Here is a 17,819-nt window from a genome sequence, read left to right as displayed (position 1 = left end):
TACCAGTAAGAAAGTTGTGGAGAGCTGGACTTGGCCTTTTCTTGAAGATAACCAGCAAATAGGACTAGAGGGAATGGCCTCAAGTTGCGCCAGGGCAGGTTTAGGTTGGAAATTAGAAGACATTTCATCTCAGAAAGAGTAGTCAGACATTGGAATGGGTTTCCCAGGGAGGTGGTGGCATCACTATCCCTGGGGGTTTTTAAGGAAAGGTTGGGCATGGTGCTTACGGACATGGTTTAGTGGGTGACATTGGTGGTAGGAGGACAGTTGGACTTTGGAGATCTTTTCCAGCCTTTGCAATTCTATAATTTTGATATCCTTTTAATTCCAGTGTTTCAGTTTTAAGAGTTGAATGTGGATTACATCCTTACGGGTAGGAGGAAGATGGTGCAGTATAGTCAGCAGGGAAAATATATTAAAAGTTTTCCTTATAGTTCAAAAGTTTGTAGTGCAGTTACTTTAAAATCTCAACAGCTTTTTAAAGCCCAGTTCACTTTTAGATGAAGGCATAATAAAAATAATTTGATGTACGACCCTCTTCAGGTGTACATAGTCTTTCTGTCACTGAGGTTAAGCAATTCCACTAAAAGTAGGCTTTTTTTTTTTTTTTTTTTTTTTTCTAACACTATGCAAGCAAAATTACTACATATGTTTTGAAATAACTTTCTTTTGTCCTGAGGTTTTTATTAACACAATATCATTCTTTCTCTTAAAATACAAATAATGAAATCCCAAACTAGCAAAAGACTTCATTGATCTAGGTATGGTCTGTGCTAATGGTGAGAAATAGTTCCTTTCCTGCAAAACTCAATCTAAATGGAGAAAATGGAGCAGAAAGGCAGTATTAGCCATGTTTTTAAGATGGAAAATGAAGCTACTTGCCTAAGGCCAAGTTTTTTTTTGTTGTTGTTTTTTTTTATTATGAATCATGTTACTGTTTTTCTTCTTTTTTATTAATGCACTATGACAAAATCAGGCTGGTAGAGAAACCTAAAATTGACAACATCATAACATTCACATCTAAATCTCCTCCAAATGCATTTTTATTATTATTTTTAATTTTAAAAAAAGTCATTCAAAAAAGTCATTCTTTGGCTTCTATGTTTTCCAAAAGGATCAAAGATCACATAAGTAGAGTCTACTGATGAATGCTGTCATTCTTCTCCCCTATTCTTATTGTCATCTAGTAGAATCTATAGCTGGGATTCACACTCAGTTCCTACAAAGTTGGACAGCTAAAAATACCAAAGCCCCCTGAATATGTGGAGCTGGAGGATGTATGGATATCGCCTAAACTATCCGAAAAGAAACACTAAAGATGAGCCTGGCTTAAAACTTGGCCTTTCAAGGTCTTAGATACCCAGATATGGAGTGCAGTAGCTGGGATTCACAACCTTGCATGTTTATGTACTTTTTTCATTGGATCAAGAACAGGACCAGCTGATGTAGCTGCTCTTGGTAGAATGGGTTCAGATCCTTAGGCTGTGAGCTCATTCTCATTCCTCTCCTTGGGTTCATCCTACTCCAGAAAACCTTCTGCCTTGACTTCAGTACACTCAGCAGAGAGAGGTAGGACCTGACAAGATCCTCTTGTCACTGGATCACCAGTGTTCTCGGTGAGTGCTTCAATTTCTGTGATCTGGGAAAAAGTGGTGCAGAGCTGGTGCTTGAGCAGGCAAAACAACAACTGAATGGGCATAGAGAATTAGTGAACCTGAACATCCCTGTTTAGGATGCAAGTCCTGTTATTTAGGTGCTTCCTCTTTATGCAATATATAACTGAGTAAGTTGCTTTAACCTCTGTCAGTGATGCAAATTTAAGTATTAAATCTTGTAACAGTTTATTAAAAATCCTTCAAAAGCATGGATTTCACCTGAGAGGTCTCTGAACACAAAAGTAAACTCTGAGCTTCCTGAAATTCATCGTACTGATTCATTTGAAATACCTGTGGTCTGTCAGACTTACTAGCTCTCAGGATTTCTAATTGCAAAGGAGATGAGGCAAAGTGCTGCTGACAAGCCATCTGGACAACCTGCATAATGTAATAGACTTAAAAATTCATGGTATTCATGGTGAAGAAGATCCTTTCCCTTTTAGTGGGCTAGCTCATTGTGAGATTTATGTGGCTTGATTGCTGTTGGCAGAGTGACTTTTCCTTATGGGTCTGTTTGCACCTTTGAGGACTGGAGGCAACACTTTGCCTTTTCCTGCCCACTCTTACCTACGCTCCACAGCTCCCTCCAATACACACACAACAGGTTAGTAGGTTACTGACACACGCTCCACAGCTCCCTCCAATACACACACAACAGGTTAGTAGGTTACTGACACTCCTGTTCCTCAGGAATCTCCTGGGATCAGAAGAACTGAGCTCAATAGTTAACTCTATGTAGAAATATCCCTGACCTTTTGTCCTGGCAGTCTGTGTGGTGACATTGCAGCCATATGTGAATGCCAGTTAAGAAGCCATGGACTTTTTGACTGAGGGGATTTCAGAGTAGAATTGGGTCAAATACAGCTTTGAGGTTATATAATCATGTGTTATTAACTTTAAAATTTGGAGGTACAGAACCATTCCTTTCCCTCTTTCCACCACTGCATTTTTATTTGTACTTGAAAGACATGTCCTTTCTGCGAAAGCAGATCAACAGCAGCTACTTCCAAATCCATCAATAGAATTCTTAATCTTCTGTAAGATGTATCACAGTAACAACAACAGCAAGAAAAGAAAAAAAAAAGGAAAAAAATAGTAATGTAGAAATGTGGTTTTTGCCTTCCATCACTACCTCCTCTCAGCTAGAGAAAAAAAAAAAAATGAGAAGATGCAAGCATTGAGGGTGATAATAAGATTGAAATGAACACCTGCTCACAGTTCTACTTAGTTCAGAGGCTTCCTTAAGGTGAGCCTGGTGTCTGAATTGCAGCTGCTAGATTTTCTGAATTAAGTGGCAGCATTACAGTTGTGTCAAGCACAATGACAGATGCTGAACAGGATGAGCAAATGGCCAAGGAAATAAGGAAGGAGAGGCCCTGTCTATAAACTACAACACCTGCACAAGCAGGAGGATGCAGAATTGCAGCTTGTGTTATACAGAGTAACTCCTATATCAAGCCAGCAGATTTGCACAGGGGGCCTGCTGTTATCCGCAGGGGCCAGCAGCAAAACAGCTTTAGTGTTTTCTATTTCATTTGCTGAAGCTTAGTCAGCTTTGCCCTAGGAGTCCATGAGGACCCACTTATACGTTTCCATCCTGCATTATACTGTGATGTATTGCTTCCAATTTTAAATAATACATGGATAAAATCAGATTGTTTTCTTGTGTTGCTGGTGTGGTGGGGATTTCCTTGGTAAAATGAAAAACATTATGAAAATAAATTAATGTGACTGTCTCTTTGGCCTTCACTCACTGCTTGTGTAATGAGTGTGATGTGCAAGGAGGGGAGGAAAAAAACACAATGATTTCATTAGAAATTATGGGAAAAGAAGGGTGTTGCAAACAATAAACTAACGAAAAATTGAATAGTTTCACTAATACATCACACACTAACTCAGGTAAAAAAAAAAAAAAAAAAAAAAAAAAAAGTGCTGCTGAAATATTCATGAAGAGGAGAAGTCTCCAAAAAGAATAAGCTGGGAAGAATTAAAGGAGCAGAAAGAGATGTGTGAGAGGAATTCAGAGAACATGCATGGGCTAGTACCCAACACAGAAGAGACTTCATTAGGAGGAAGTGGGTAAGAAAATGGAAATGAAGGGTAGGCAAAGAGAGATTTTTCATGATATGAATCCTTACTAGCTAACGGGAGTTAGTCTTTAAGGTTGCCCTTTATAGCAACTGTTGAAACTAATGTTAGCTAGTTCTTGAAGACTGAGGGTAAAGGTGAGGGTGGTCAAGGAGAAACCTACATTCAAGATGGGAAAATCTTATTAATGATGAAGAGAAATTAGCATATCCTGCAGCAATGATTTCTTGATTATTGCTGGAGATAAGACAGTAGTTCAATTAGAAGGGACCTACAAAGATCATGTAGTCCAACTGCCTGACCACTTCAGGGCTAACCAAAGCTACAGCATGCTATTGAGGGCATTGTCCATACCTCTTGTGAACACTGACAGGCATGGGGCATCAACCACCTCCCTAGGAAACCTGTTGCAATGCTTGACTATCCTCGTGGTACAGAAATTTTCTCTAACACCCAGTCTGACCCTCCCCTGGTGCAGCTTTGTGCTGTTCCTTCATGTCCTGCCATCAGTGACCAGGGAGCAGAGGCTGGCACCTCCCTTCCCACTTCCCCTTCTTGGGGAGTTGCAGAGAACAATGAGATTGCCTCTTGACCTCCTCTTCTCCAGAGCAGACAACCCAAGTGCCCTCAGCCTCTCCTCACAGGACATGCCTTCACACCCTGTTACCAGCCTTGTTGCCCTCCTCTGGATGCTTTTAATGACCATAACATCCTTTTTATACTGTGGAGCCCAGAACCACACACAACGTGCAAGGTGAGGCCACACCAACACTAAATATAGCAGGAACATCACCTCTTTTGACCAGCTGGCTGTGCTGTGCTTAATGCATCCCTCAATGCCATTTGCCCTCTGGCTGCCAGGGCAGGCTGCTGGCTCACACTGAGCCTGCTGTCACCAGCACCCCCAGTTCCTTTCTGCTGAGCTGCTTCCCAGGCACTCCTCTCCCAGCCTGTGCCTGTGTCCAGCACTGCTCTGATCCAGGTGCAGGAAACAGATTTTTCCTTTGTTGAACTTCATGCCACTGCTGATTGCCCAGTGATCCTTGGTGTTTCTGAAGGCTTTTGGTGAAAACTCTGTTTTGTGTATAAGCTGCTTCTGCTACACAGTTCTGAACAGCGCACTTCCACTGCATGGTTTCTGTTATACAGTCCCTTGTGAAACGCTGCATTACTGAGGAATTTTCAGTTTGGAATTAATGAATGAGGAATTTACTTTGGTAATGTATCATTTTGCTCATGCTAAAAAAGACGCTTCTGAAAGAACTCAGTAGTGCTTTGCTTGCCAGGAAAAGCTATTTCGTTAATTGAGAAATCTCATTTGAGCAGTAACTTCATGCCAGGCTACTACTGCAATATTGTACACAGAGCACGTATGGAAGTGATTATATTTTAATCTTTGGCCTTGATGGGGGTCTGCTTCCTACAGCCTTTCAGTTTAAATTCTAGCTTGGAAAACATACAGGCTCCCTGCAGAGTGACATTTATGCTCTTGTTTAACTTCTTGTCCTTGAGGCTGGCAGCTTGGGTAACACTGCTTCTGGAAACCTGACATCACACTGAGAAAAATCTGACTTTTACCCTAGGAGGAGGGAGAAAACACGATGCCCTGTACACAACAGGGCTCTGGCTGCCAGTGCAGTTACAAAGGAGAGGAGCAGCAAACCCTGCAGTATCTATGCTTCAGTAGTTTGCTTCCCTTTACCCCGTGGGGTCACGCTAGTTATCTCTGGTTTTGTAATTTATAAGTACTGTGGCTAGCATGTACTCACAGGGTCTTTAGGCTGTGCCTTGGGGAGAAATAAGCCCTGTGATTTAAGAACAAGTACAACAAATTAAGACTGAGGCAAAAATTCTCATAATTTTGAGGCTACAGCACTTACTCCTGTGTACAGATGCTAAGGTACAGAACGGTGAAATGACTTGCCCAAGATAAAGCAAGTAATCTGTGAAAATGGCAGTAAAACTCTTAAACCTTTATCCTTGTGTTTTCAAGCACACAGTCAGAAATCACTTCTAAAAATAACATTTTACAAGTGATATTGACCACAGCACTGAGAATAGCAAGCCTCTAGATCTGACCTTTTCTCAGTAGAAAGAAGTGCATTGGATGTCACTGACACATCATTGCAAATCAAAGACAAGGATGCAGGTGTGCCAGTTTTTTTGCTTGTGGTGGTATTTAATACTATGCTTTTGGTTTTCATCTGAAATTGAGTAGTACTGGATGCAGAGACAGTGCACACATTAGGCTCTGTATAAACAAGATGAAAGATAGCAGTAGGAGAAGAGTGACTAATTGAGCTGTCAGTTCATTGAGGGTAAATTAATAGTGGAAATGGGAAGAGACTCTTTTCAGTGCCAGTCAGTGTCCTTTGCCCTGGGCCATGATTCATTTTCTCTTGTGAAGGAAAGGAAATACAGTTATACTGCTCCTTTTAGAGCAGAAGATATTTGGACTGTGCAGACATTATAATTATGTCTATTTGCTCATTGACATACTTTAAACAAGTAGCAAATAGCAGTAAGTCCTCCTGCTTATCCTGTCACTAGATACTGGACGTCTTGGTTCCAAATTTAAAGAGGAACACACTAGCTTTACCTCACAGATATATTTTTAAGATCTTTTCCTGACAGCTTCTTCTGAATATTTGTAAATAATGAAATGATTCTGAGCCAGTCACCAAGTCATTCTGTGAATTATAGCTGAAAGCCTGGGTAGTAACCCATCTCCAGTGGGAGGGGCACATAAAACCAGGAAGAACTGCTTTTGAGCTGAAATAATTCTTCTTCCTCACCAGAAAATAGTAGACATCATCCTAAATTGTGGAATAAAAGCACAGTTCCTCTCCAAACAGGCTCTTTGTGATATATTGGGAGCCAAGTGGTAAATACTCAATGACAGCTGGTAAGGTGGTTTTATTGGGAAAAGGAAGGACCCACATTTAAGTAATGAGAAATGGAGAAATTCACCTTTATCAGTTAAAAACTTACTGGGGGGGGAGGAAGAGCATGAAAAAAAAAAAAAAAAAAAAAAAAGGCAGCAATAATAAGGTAGGTGGCTTTGTGATACTGAAGAGCTTCCAATGGTAAACTGAGGAAAGGCATAGAAATATAACACCTTTGCACCTGTTTTGGGACTTCTATTTTTTCTTTTTTCTTTCTTCTCTATAGGAGTCTGGTCCCTGATATTATTCCAAATTCTAGCAAACCATATGCAAGAATTCTGTGAAGAGACAGAAATTCGTAGTTGAATCAGTGCTTGATCATGAACCATCAATTTTTTCTTTGTTTTCCACTAGGCCTTGCTTCAAGAAATCCTTAACAGAAATACTTCTGCTATTCATAAGACACTGAACAAAGATAGGTTAACTGAGGGCTGCTTTATCTTTTGTCTAGTTCTGTCTGATCAGCATTGTGTAATTGAACAAACGTATGAGTGATGTAACCAGCACCATCAAGCTTTTGTCAATGCCTCTTGAAGATAAAAAGTGGTTCCTTGCATTGCTGACTATGATTCCCTGTAGTGAGATAGGACAATATGTTGAGTAAAAGTAACGAATATGAAAAATGACAGTGGTGCTGTTGAGAGCAGTAGAATCACATCCCAAGTGGGCCATTCAATCAAACCATGTCATAAGACCCCTCTCTATTCTTGTGATAGTTGTAGGGAATTTGCTTTTGCTGTGATCTTACACCAGTCTTCCCTTCCTTTCTCATCTTATTGGTTTTATTTTTGGTGGTGGTTTGAAAAGATGGTGATCAAGAGTGCCCTGCGAGCTGGTCTGAAATAAAGAGGAATGCCATTTCTAGGCAATATCCAGTCACTCAGAAGAGAGATTCAGCTTTTTTTCATCTGTCACATCTTTTAGGTATGATTCTAGGTTTGAAAAAGTTGCAGTAAAATGGTGTTGTGAGTTTCCTTATTTATTGCATCTGAAGAATTGTCAAAGCAGATTCACAACTGTATGAAATACAGTGACTTTGCATTTTTATCTTTGTATATATCTTCTAACTGCCAGTCCCATCTATTCAACCTAGAATTGGAAAAGCTGTCCAGGTTCTTTGATTCATGTGTCATCAACAGAAAATATTTGCTGGTGGAAATTACTTAGTGATAAACATACCTGAACATAATCTATTAATTTCACCATTTATTCCTGTAGCTTTGCCTGCTTTGCCAAATCAGAAAGGAAAAGTAAACAGACAAAGGTATAACTGTGCATAGAGAATATCCTGTGTAGCCCCTCTCCCCCATAATGTCTGAACTAGAAACCACGGAAGCAAGTTGTATACTGTGTCTAACTATTCCTTCTGTGCTGTACAGAAAGGAAACAGCCACTGTTCATCTGGCAGATTTGTCCAAACAGCTGAAGTTTTCTTATTTCTGATACATCAAGTGTTAAGGAGTTATAAGACTCCTTAACATATAAACATATATGTCTGACATATACATATTTTAAAAAAAAAATGTCATCTGTTCAAATGCATAGTAGTTCAGGATGCATCTTCCACTTAATTTACCCCACTGGGTACTGATTCCAAAACTTAGAGGTTGCTTCATAAAATATTATAACTTTTACTAATGTTTGGAAAAGTTGCAGAGAGGGTTGAGAGAAAAAGACAAAGCCTAGTACTCTAGCTGGAGTCAGGCTGCAAAAGGAAAACTTTGTCTGCACAGAGTATTCTGAGGTGAGAAATTTTTTTGACTGAGCAGTGACTGAGCAGTCAGGGAAAGGGGAAGCTGTCCTTAAATGTTATCCTTAAGAACAAAATATTACCTGGTTCTTAGGGAGAGGAGGACAATCTTTTTCTGTCATCATGGAGACCAATCATCAGTGCTTGTTTGCTTGCTTTCATGACGATGACTAAATACTGTGAACTGTGGTAACATCACAATGAAGTGGACTTCACTTCTCGCACTGTCACTGTGAAGCTCTGAAGATTGTTCAGGAGGTTTTCTGTGAAAGAGAGAATTTCACTTGTTCAGTGAAGTAAAAGAAAAGGTAGTTGCAGATTTGCTTTTCAAAGTTACTTCAACAGTAATAGCACCTTTCACCATAGTTCTCAGGGTGTTTTATGAAATCAATTATCCTTCCCTTACTGATTAAAAAAAAAGAAAAGAATTTTAAAAACTAGGATTGCCCAACCATATTGGTATATTCCATGGCTGTGAATTGAGAGTTGAGGTCCTGATGTCTTTTTAGGGAGTCTTATCATCTTGTTGCCTGATGTTATTTTAGCCAGCACTTATCTAAGAACAATAGGGACAGTCTATGAAAGAAAAAAATTCAGTTTGGACTTGAGAGAACACTGGAAGACAAACTTGTTGAATATTCATGCAGAATAGATTTGTGTTTTTTACATAAATTAGATTCAGTTTTCTGTCTCTTAAAGATATTACTCATAGAATCTCATTTTAAAGGTCAGAAACTTTTCATGGACATTTTAAAGAAACACATAAGCATTGAAAAGTGGACTGATCAGACATACTCAATTGTCCTTCTTAAATGCTAACTTTAATTGGAGACTCCAGTTGAAGGCAAAATTTCTTGTTTTCTACTGGTAAACAATTGCTGACATTGTTTGTGCTCTTGATAATTTCAGTAGCTATCCATAAAGAATATACTGTAATACATTTAGAGGTATTGTAGGAATGAAAATAGTAGGGAAACAGAGATTTTAAAAAGACACAGCAATAGACCTTTCAGATAAGCACAATTGGCATCTGATAAAATGTCAGTTGTGATACAGAAGGGATTTTTACCTATGAGTGGATAATTATCTTTTATATGACTATTCAATTACTCTTTTTTACTAATAATGATCATACATGATAAGGCAGGGGTGGTTATGTCTGCCCACATTCTAGCTCTTCCATACTGGTTGTCCTTAAATGTGCATATGCATACCAGTAATGGAGCTGTCATATAGCTGTGCCAGAGAAGGTTTCAATATGCCTCAGATTTGTTAGTAGCTGAAATTTTCAGTGGAATTTAATGGGAAAAGAATAGAAGAAACAGAAATAAAAGTTGCTAGATAATATTTTCTGTATCTGCCTATTTCATGTTTTTCCTGCAAAATTTGTAAGAGGAGCACTTGTCTCCTGGCAAGGACATTAGAACTTTACCTGCATGGAAATGAGCGCGAGGTGTAACAGGAATGCCTCCATAACCTGAGGATGGGCCAAGCTTGCAGGAAAGCAAAGATTGACCAAGAAGAGGAAGGTTAGATTGCATTTCCTGGCAGATGTGCATGATACTGAAATGAGTATAGACAGTTGCAGACTCCTATTGTTTATATTTGTTCTTTTAAAAGGGCAAAAGAGAAAGTGCAATTATAGGTGTGTGTACAGCATATACAAGTAGAGACTTCTGGGAGCAGGTCTTTTAAAAATGTGGTGAGTTCTCTCCTTGTTTCTGTATGCTGAACATAGCTTAATGGAAATGACATGCCTCATTTCTTCCCTGTGCTCTAGTTTAGACATGACTCCTTTGTTTGTTTTTAAATAGTGCTCAGTTTATTTGAATTCCTTCTGGTTAAGGAAAACAAGGCTGCCTTAAAAAGCTGCTGGAACATTGGGTGCTATTCTGTTCAAAGGCATTAGCTATATAATTACTGTTTGTTTCAAATCCCAGTGTTTGTCCTCCTGGTTAGATTGCCGGAAGAAAACCTTTCCTCTTCAGATGCAGAAAGTAATATATGGATTTTGTTCAGTTTTTGTGAAGCCCCTCTCACAAATTACAGACATTGAACATCTGAGATAAACGCCACTTGTAACTGAACAAATGCATATTTGGAAAGGATTTTTTGTGTAGAAGTATCTCACTGACAGTGAAGCTTCAAAGAAGAAATCTTCTCCTTTCTGACTCCCTCAGTCTGTAAAGGGGAATGTATTCTTCCTTTAGTAAAGCATGAATTTATTTCCAGTTGTCCTTTTCATTCCCAACAGTGGTCAGTGTGCAAGATGTAAAAGTCTGTCTTCACTGAAGTCAGTGGTAAAACACCCAGTGACTTGAGAATGGTCATAGATTTCTAAATTGTCTTGCTGTCACTGGCACCTTCCAGTGAAATCATTTGCCCTCCCTTTGCCTCAGGCTGTGAGGCAATTTTTAAAATTGAATCCATGGAATCAAAGCTGAATCAAGTTTAAATATGCAGACAGATTTGCTTAATTATCTGATGGTTACATTACAGTTTGTGCCAGTTTTATGCTTTTATGATGGCATTATGCTCTGTCTTTTTCCAAGACATGAGTTGACATTTTTGAGGCACATTTCTTGGACAGGTATATTCCCATCCTAACCAACACTCAGATAGTGCTGGCTGGTGCCGTGGCTGGGGTGCTGTGATTGGGGGTGGCCATCACATATGATGCAGCTGAGTAGATAGAACTGAACTGGCTTAGAGCATGGGTGAGTAGGCATGCAGCTGGATGTACCTGTCCACATACAAATTGTCTCTGCTATGTGATCCATGAGATATAGTGGGTACCCGTGATTTTCAGGGGTTTCTTCCTGACTGTAAGACAAGGATCTCTCTTATGTTCCTATTGGCAACCCAAGAGGCACCCTTAAATCCCATAACTGATTCAGACCTTGTGGAGTGCTGGTGCTGCTTAACCATGCCCATGCAGGAGGAATTTGAATAGATAAAGAAAGGAGACCAAACTGTATATAAGAAAGCAAAACAAGGACTTTATTCCATTGAAATAATATGCAGGAGCTCACAAAATAGCTGTTTACATTATCTTGTCTCGATTTTACTGATTTGCTGTGATCCACAGTGTATTTGATTGCCCTTACATCTTTCTTATGTATGTAACTTTGACTTACAGTGAGCTCAGTAGAACAACATGATTGGAAATTGTTATGCAACCTAAACTGGAGAAAGTTGTTAATGTAGGTCTAAAATAGCCTCAAACTACTACAGTTAGAATGAAGAAACTTTCTGACATCACTTGAGTGACCACCCTAAAGGAAGGTCACATCATGCTGGGAAGTGACTTAGCCTGACAGAGTGGAGTTATTTCAGACTGAAAAAATAAAACTGTACTAAGCAACTCAAAATATAATATAGTTTTGTATAGTTATGTTAATTTTCTCTGTTTTGTTCTCCGTAGTGGGCTTGCTTCCTTGCAATGATTGTCTGCCCTTGATCTGAAACCTGAAAAGTCACTTTTAAAGCCTGTTCTCAGTGAAGACATGAAGTCAGTTACCAGCTTAGAGGTATTGCCTATTCTTTCCTATTTGCCTTTCTTTTATAGACATATGTGTGCATGTGTATACATATCCATATATTTCATATCCATATCCATATGGATATATCCATATCCGTATATTTCAAAACCAAAACCAAAACAAAACAAAAACAAATAAAAAAATATTTGTGCCCTGCTGCAGACTGTCTTGGAGGGAGGCTTCATGTCCATTTTTAGGGCATTAGCATTAAGAATTAAGAAAAAGAAGCTGGTTATGTGTTAACCACACTCAAAAGAATATGGTTCACTGTCTGCCTGGCAAAAAATAATTTGGAGATTTGTCCAAATAACGCTTAGGACACGTGTTGAATATCCTTCAGTGTTGGCTTGGGATTTACCCTTCTGGGGTTTGCTGCACCCAGCAGTCCAGTAGAAGCAAGGCTGCCACAGTTCCATGCCCCAGGTCCAGCCAGTAACGAGGCTGAGCATGTAATCACCCCCCACACACACCCCTACAGCACCTCTATATATATACTCATGGTCAGCCACACCAGTCAACACAGACACACTCAGCACTAGGGCTAATGCAAACAGCAGTGATGGCCTCATCTTGTTGCCCTCTCTGCCTGACCAGGATAACTTTTGTGCAATTCCCAAATGCACTTCCCTTATAATAAACCCACACACCTGGAAGTAACCCCTCAGTCTGTGGTGATCTCAGGACACCACAGATCCCAGTCTCCTGCAGACTCATGGTGGTGGCTGTCACCCCAGACCTGTGGGGCTGATGCCCTGGGGTACCAGGGCCCTAGAGATCCTTATGTCCCTGACAAAGTTATTGGGGTGCCCCCTGCCTGGCACCACACCCTTCTGCTTCTTCATGCCTGAGGAGAGCAGCTTCTTATCACACACCTCAAAGTGTAGCAGTGCTAATTCACTGCCTACAGGAATAACAATGCCAACAAGATTCCTGAGCAGTTTTCAGTTAAAAATTATATTCTGTCTCTTCATAATTTCCCATTTTAATATAACATTTTTCATGACTTAAGCAAATGTGCTGAGGTGCAGTACGCTATTAACTAATTGCTATGCTTCCTCCAAGAGGTGGCTGCATGTCTGTAGAAGTGTAATAATTTGCATATGCTTATAAAATATTTTGGAACTGTAAAAGTGCTGTGTAACTCTTCTCTACTCTGTTTTTTCATCAGATTTTTTCATCAGATTTTCAAAGCTGACTATTAAACTTCAGAAAAAATAAAATATTATCTTGTGTTCAAATTCAGTAAGGAAGATGAGGGATTTCATGTCTACAGGCAGGTCAAGTGCTTGTCAGATTTAAGAACAGCACTATGGAACTAAAACGAGATTGATGTCATTAACACTGAAGGAAATGTTCTTCATTCTCTGACTCCTTGCCTTCAGTTTTTTACTTTTTTTTTTTTGATACTCATTGCTGCAATATGAAAACCTCTCTTAAACAACTCTGAGATCTTTTTTTCCCCTAGATTGTGTTCTGATAAGCATATAATTGCACTCAAAACCCAAAAAGACCATGATTTTCATTAGAAATTTAATTGTGTTAACTCCAGAATCAGTGCAGTGTAAATTAGGCACAGGTGTAGAGCAAAGAGAAGGTTTCTTTACCTAAAGTGATTTCCTTTCTCTATTGAAGAGCTGCATTTCAGGACTCCAGATTTTGGGAAGATCTTACTTTACGACTAGAGAGTGTGTGTGCATATTTGTAATTGATACAGGCAATGATTTATTGCCATTTTTCTTTGAAACGTCTTAGTAAAATGGTCTTTTGCTGGAAATGCCCATCATGTGCTGCTGATTCTGCAGCTCTTTTACAGAATCCTTGAACTCACGGGTTTGGTTTTAATCAGGTTTGCTCTTTAAAATTAAGGCAGCACATAAATAATCTTACAGCATTAATTCAAAGTAGTTGTCATACTTGTCAAATGTCTGTAGTCTGCACAATTAAAGGCCTGTGGGGAGAAGTTGGGGAGGGGGGAGCACTGTTTGAAAGAGAATTTACAATGAAAGAGAGTCTTCTCTTAAACAATCAACAGGACACTAATGAGGTCAGGATTAAGCAGAAAAGACTGGATATTTTTGCTTGGTTGTTAATACAGGAATGCTTGAGCTTTATCAAGAAGAAAAGAGGAAGCTTAGATATTTGCCTGCTTCCTATACACAGCAATTGGTCCCTCTTCAGTACTCTGTCATGTTTTCCCCAGGGTAGCTTTTAAAAAGCAGTGTGTCTCTAGAGTTCCTCATTAAGCTTCATGTCCTTAGTCTGAAATTTACATTCCTTAGAGCTTTTTGGGGGAGGGAGAGGGATTGCATTTTTGTTTTGTAACAGCCTTTTTTTTTTTTTTTTTCCTTTTTTGGTCTAAATCTAGGTCTTACTTTCAGAAATCATTACAAATAAAAATGTATTTGATGTTATTGATGAAAAGCAGCAGAAATGAAATCTTTCATAATTTGTCTTGAAAACTCTTGCTGAAAAAAAAAAAAAAAAAAAAAAAAAGCCCTTTCTTAATGTGGCAACCCGTTTTTCAATATATAGTATGAGTAATGAATAGTCATTCTTCTTGCCTCGGGGATGCTGGATAATAATACACAGAGGATTTGCTTTATGATCATTTAAGGTGTTTGGGTACAAGTACACATTTAATCAGTCAGTTTTCTGAGTAGACATAGTAGAATAAAATGCTTTCATAGAAGATATACCTTTAAATATTTACTGAGGGTTGGTGGGATATGGTGTAGAGGAGTTGGTCATCGTATTATTAGATAAAATCTTAAGAGGATCATCTCCCTTTCATAGGATTGATTTTTATCATGTTGGCTCTGCATTTTATGTTCTTCCTTCCAGAACTCTCCCTGTGGTTCTGACGCTCTCCCAAGAAGCAAAAGACAAAAGATATTTCTTCCATTCAGATTTTATTCTGGTTCTTGTCAGTTTCTTTAAATTTTTTTTTTTTTTTTTTTTTTTTTTTTTGAGATTTTGATGATTCTGGCATTTCAAGGTGCTTTGTGAATGAGACATGAAGAGAAACACAGTATCTGTGGAAGAAAATGGATCAAGTAAATACTGAATAATAGTTTGCATCGCATAACTTTAAACATTAGCTCTTAGTTTTTTTCAGAGCTCTGCATGAGGTTGTTGCCACACCAATTCTTTAAGTAAAACTCTGCATGACTCTTCTCGACATAGAAAATATTGAGCTGCTACTGAATGAGGAAAGAAATACTGTTCAAGTCTAAGTGCCATTAACTTTTTTGCGTTGTTTTCTTTAGAGGTCATATTTTATCTCAATGTCCAGAAGCTGTAGAAAAGAGTAATATCCAGCCTGAACTTTCAAACTTAGTTTCCTAAAGTAAAACTAAATTTCTGAAAACTGCTCCATGTATTTTCAGTTCCTTAGTGACTTACTGAAACTGAAAACATTGAATGAAAAATATGCAATTTTAAATGTGATTGTTCACAGAAGTGTGAACTTGTCACAAAAGTGATTGTTCCCTAGAGATCTCACATTGGTATATAGCACATAGTAAGGCAAAATTTTGCCTGTAGCAAAGTCTTGTTCAGTGGGCTTGCACTCAAATGCCTACCAAAAGTCTCCATGAGTTACTTTGCTTCCAGATGGAATAAGAGTGTTCATTCTTATTAGATCAGCTTACTCCACTATGTAGTAAGACAGTTCTTAATGCTACCTCAAGTGACCTGATCTAACATAACATAGAAAGCTGGTTATTTTTTTTCCTCTCTGATCAGCCACAAAAAAAAAGTGAATCAAGTCTGTGATGCTCATTGAGAACTCAAATCCCTTTTTTCAAAACCCAAAGGCCTGTAATGCCTCTATCTTACCAATAATTGTGTCCTAACAAAAAATGTCAGAGACACCATTCTACTCCTTTCCATGACAAGAAGTGTCACTCCTACTTCATTTGGAATGAGCAAGGTTGATTTAATCGATCTTAATCCTGAGCCAACTTGAAAAAAGAAATTAGATTGTCAAGCAGTATTGAACTAGAGACATACCATAACTATCGTTTTACAGGTTTCATTGTTATCTGCCTGTTATCTTACAATTCTTCCAAGTCACTCTGTAAGAAGGCTGAAACACAGAGCATGTAACAAGGTAGGCAGACCTTATAGGGACTCTTGTCCATGGGACAAACATTTCTTCAAACCTTCCTCAAGCACTCCTTTGAGAAGAGGGGAGGGAGTGGGGCCACGTAAAAGCTGAGTTTAGTCTTGTTTCTGCTCTAACATGATTGTGTATTCCTTTGCAGTGTTGGATAAAATAGTTGGCAGTATGGTCCCTTTGACTTAGCATTAGCCCTTCGTGTAAGGGATCTTGAAGTGGTTTCATTTCATAACATGTTCCTCATTAATTGATGTTTTATTGTAATTGTCTTCCAAGACCTCTTAACTTCAGAACACTACAGTTCATTGTAGAAGAGCACCCTGGGCAATACTTTGTAAGCACAAATGATTTGGTTTTCAGCCATAAAACAGAGTAATACATCCTATATTGAGAAACAGCTGATTGTGTTTAAGGCAACTTAATAAGTTGTTTGTTAATGTAGTTAACACCCCAGACTGCATGTGTTTGGACTGCGTTCTCAACAATGAATGACTGTTCTGTTCTCTGTGAGATTAAGGCATTTTTAGGATACTAGTTAACCACAGAATTAAATCCCAGCAGTTATGTAAAGTTGCATTTCTATACTTGTTCAAACTCAAAGGTTGTTCTGGTTAAGTAGAATAGCTTTCCTGATTATTATCTCCCTAGTGGTAGACTGTTAGCTTGTTCATGTTTACTGTTAATCAATTTTTAAATTTCTGTTTATAGGTTCTGTGACTTCTTCAAAAGAGGTATAAGTGAGGTTCAAAACAGTTTTGTCATTTGGTTAGTTTGACCTAAGTGGTAATGAACAGCTTCTTCCAAGTGTTCTTGATTACAGTAGAATCAATGTTAATTTTTATAAGCAGTTGTTGTGCTAATTTATAAAATGCAAATGAAGTGATGTGGCTTGATTCACAGAAAGGTGGAGCTCAAAACTACAGCTGTTAATTTGAACAACACCCAAACACCTTTTGCAACAACTGACTTCAGGTTACATGATAAAGACAAAGTTCTATGAGGGTGTCACAATGTCTTGCTTTTTTCCTTAAAGTCTCTTATTTTCTTCACATTTTGCTGTTCATTAGTTTTTACTCTCTGGGAGAGAAGAAAAGTGTTTTAGTTGGTTGGGTTTTGTTTTCTTTGGTGCTGTTTAACCGGAATGGAAAAGGTGTTTTTGCTAAAAACCTCACTTGTAAACTTTTTTCAATAGAGAAGACAGACACATTTTCTTATCTTAAAAATAAAACAGAAACATCACCAAAAAAAAATAATCACAGTGTCTAAAACCTCTTTTTTGGTGGCAACTGCTTGTTAGATGTTGAAATAATATGCATTTTTTTGTTGTTGTTGTTTGTTTTTTAACTGATAGTCCTGTTTCCTCGGTAATACAATTGATGTGATTAGTATAATTAATAAAGAGGCCTGTATCATTCTAGTATAGCATAGGTACTCTAAATTTGGAGAAGATGCCAATTTTCAATTTATTTTTTGTTTGTTTGTTTTTGGCATCTTCCTGTGATTGTAATGTTTAGGTTATTTATAAATTTGATAAAACCAGTTCTTGATATAAATGACTAGCCAGTGAGTTCTTTGAAGACTATTAAGACTACTGAGGTATGGCAAATAAGAACATAAGAATTTTTTTTTTTATAACTAGGAGTGATTAAAAAAAAATAATAATGTTTGTTTCAGATGAATGCTTTATGAAATACCTGAGGTAAGACAAAGGAAGGGAGC

Source organism: Anas platyrhynchos, chromosome 3 (assembly GCF_047663525.1).
Source record: "Anas platyrhynchos isolate ZD024472 breed Pekin duck chromosome 3, IASCAAS_PekinDuck_T2T, whole genome shotgun sequence".
NCBI lineage: Eukaryota > Metazoa > Chordata > Aves > Anseriformes > Anatidae > Anas > Anas platyrhynchos.
Note: the sequence above shows the minus strand (reverse complement) of the source record.